This window comes from Chanos chanos, chromosome 11 (assembly GCF_902362185.1).
Source record: "Chanos chanos chromosome 11, fChaCha1.1, whole genome shotgun sequence".
Taxonomy (NCBI): domain Eukaryota; kingdom Metazoa; phylum Chordata; class Actinopteri; order Gonorynchiformes; family Chanidae; genus Chanos; species Chanos chanos.
In genome coordinates, this window is record NC_044505.1 from 2,198,982 (window position 1) to 2,202,500 (window position 3,519).

Here is a 3,519-nt window from a genome sequence, read left to right on the forward strand (position 1 = left end):
GTCAAAAAATGATAAATGAGTTGATATTTCCTACCCGTTATAAAGCTGGTGTCACAGTCTAAAATGTTTAATATCGACACGTGTTGCATTGTTTATGACTGAAGCTTAAAATGGTGTGAAACTGAAATGTAAAACTGAATTTTGATAACATATTTAAGTCAGTATGCTATATTTTGGTAAATTTATGCCAGGATTAGTGGGGTTAACCATTTAAAACACCTCACCCACTCCACTGGTCATCTTAGCATTGGTATAGAAGGCTCCAGCACTATGTCAAATGACATGAGTGCTTCCAGAAATGGCCACTATCAGCCAATCAGACTTTATCAGCCTGATAGGCTGATAGGCTCAGCAATGGGTAATCGAATGACATCATGAAACCTGTGAAGCCACTGACCACTTAACTGGGGTCAGTCGGCCAATAGTGGCCGCTGTGGCATTACACCAAGATTTGGACTAGCGTATCTCTGGCTATGATCAATGTACTGTCATGTGACATCATCAACAGATTCAATTGGTTAAAACAAACAACTTAGCAACTAGGAACCACGTTTGGCACATTTTACATTTTTCTCATTTCTATTTTTTTTTTTTTTTTAAACAAAACCTACTTTGGCTGACTAGCTATATGTTGGTTGTCTGACTGTCACTGAGTTAGACTTGACAGAATCTCTGGAACCCAAATCTCAACTATAATTTAAAAAGAAAAAGTTGAATTTTGCACCCTGTATAGCTGGCACCTGCCAATCAAACATTGTGAGTGTGGTTTTTTTTTTCCCACCAAATGCAGATATACAGAAGAATTATTGAAAAATGGTGCCTACTTCAAATAATGACTCTAAAAGTTACTGATTTTTGTTAAATTTATGAAAAAACAAGTAGCACCAACAGATCAAAAAAACATTATTTGCATGTTCAGATTGGACCCCATTAATCACTGCTTTCAGTCATTTTTGTTACTTGAACTGTTACTTTGGCAAACCTTACTGCTGTTACCAAAGAGACCTGCCCCATGGTTACCACCGCATGCAGTGTCCTGATGTGGGAAAATGCCCCTGATAGTGTCCTTGGGAGACCCCGTGCATAGTCTTAGCTGTAGCTGAGTCTGTGACTGATCATAAGTAAACTGCCCTAATTGCTTAATTCATTGGACAGGGATAAGATGTGACAGCTGCGTGGTGAATCATGTTTGTGAGTCCCCCGTCACCGTGGTGACCTGTCGGTGGGCGGGAGCGACGACGAAACCCCCTGGTGGTGTTCCTGGCATCTGTCAGCATCGGGTAGCAGGCCTGGTTACCAGGTCTTCCTGTGTCACTGAGGGCATCACCACCTCACTCTCCATCCATCTCTCGCCGTCTCTCAGGGTCCAGATCTCACTCAACTCTCTGCTCGCCTCTCTCTCTGTCTCACACACACCCACACACACGCGTACACACACACACATACACATGCCACGCACACACACACACACACACACACGCACACATCCCAATCCCAGGACCTTCTTAACGCATGAAGGTACCATCAGTGTCATCTCTCTCTCTCTCTCTTTCTTTTCTCTTCTCTCGTTCTCAACCCTGTTTGACAGAGAGATGATTTGCAGAAACTGAACTCTGCCTGCCATCACTCTCTCTCTCTCTCTCTCTCTCCCCCCTCCCCACTTTCTGAAGCTGTCAGACATTCACTTTTTCTTTTTTTGGTCATGAATATGGTGTCTGTATTCCTTCCATTCTGGTAGACAGCTGCCAGCCATTCACTGCCACCTCTCTCTCTCTCTCTCTCTCTCTCTCTCTTCTCTATCTGAAGTTCAGCAGTTCTCCTAATGTTTTGGTTCATGGAGACTGTTTGGGAATAAGAGGCCAAAAGACTTCCATTTTCACTTATGCACCTCATTAAACAATCAGGAAAAAATGATCTATAATTATCTCCAGTTTTTGGTTTTCTTTATGGTTTCATGATTGAACAGTGATGTTCAAAAAGTTATCTGTACCCAAACTCACTCAGTCATTATCTAAGCTGCTTATCCTCATTGGGGTTGTGGGGGCTGCTGAGGCCTATCCCAGTGCTCATAGGGTGAATGGTGGGTAAACACCCTAGACAGGTTGCCAGTCCACACACACACACACCCACCCCTAAGGGCAATTTGGTGTCTCCAATTCACCTAACCTGTATGTCTTTGGACTGTAGGAGGAAACCCATGCAGGTATGGGGAGAGCATGCAAGCCCCACATGGAAGGGACCCTGGTGGGAATTGAACCCAAGACCTTTGTACTGTGAGGTGACAGTGCTACCCACTACACCACCAGGCCGCCACCATCCCCAAACCAACGATTTAAATTGTCGGTTATTTTTGCCTGAAGTGAAACAAAACATTTGGCTTTGTACTTACTTCAGCTGTTCAGTGAAAGCCAATAAGTCTTGTGTGTGTGTGTGTGTGAGTGTGTGCGTGCGCATGCGTGTGTGTGTGTGTGTGTGCGCGCATGCATGTGTGTGTGTGTTTCTAGGGCTAAGTGCCTGAAAATGCGTAAATGCACTGTGGCAGTAAATATTCATGAGTGTGGCTTGAATATTTCACCGTGTTAAAATCAGGGGGAGTCTCCCAGATTGTGTACTGACATCCATTAGTGCAATGTTCAGATTTAACATCACTGCGGGGGGGGGGGGGGGGGGTCACAAATTAGCTTTAGCTTTACATACACTTCTACAAGACCTGAGGTCACTAACATCATATAAATATATATATATACACACACACACACACACCACATTCAAAGCTACAGAGTCAATGTGCAATAGGACTCTTTTTACAGAGTCAGATTGTGTGTGAGACGCGTTTGATGTTTTTTCTTGTTCAGAATGAACAGGTGGCCTTTTCATAATTGAGTGAATTGCTTCGTTGGTATGCCGTTCTCAAGGTTGGTTGGGGCTACGCTAACCACGATCCAACTGAGCCCGAACGAAACGCCGTGGTTCGGCCGATATTTCACAACGATCTCGAGAGGAGTAAAAAGTTCAAAAGAAGAAACTGTGCGATTCTTTTTTTTTCTTTTCGTCGGGCTCGTTGGGGTCGGATTGAAAAGTTAGACGTTAAAGCACAGTCCGGGAACAGTTTGGCCTCGAGATCTTCAGCAGGGGGGTCCGCGACACCTCGGGGGGTCCCCAGAGTTACTGCAGTGGGGGTCCGCCACATTATTTGATCCCAAACTTTTTTTCTTCCAAAAAATTAAAATATGTCCCAAAAATATACATTAACATAAATACAACCTATCATAAGCAAAAATAAATCTTTTTACCTTCTACTTGCTCGGTTCACTTCTGTACGAGTAATGTAAGTCATAAATGTGCATTCTTAATTTTCCTGAATAAAAAAAGACTTACAAAAACACATGTTCTGTAAACATATGAATCTGTCAACAATTATTATTTTAATGGCTTAGCACTGCATACACCACTACAAAGTACTTTTAAACACGGCACTATAGGCTGCCCTGCACATTATTACTAGCCCAGTTTAATAAG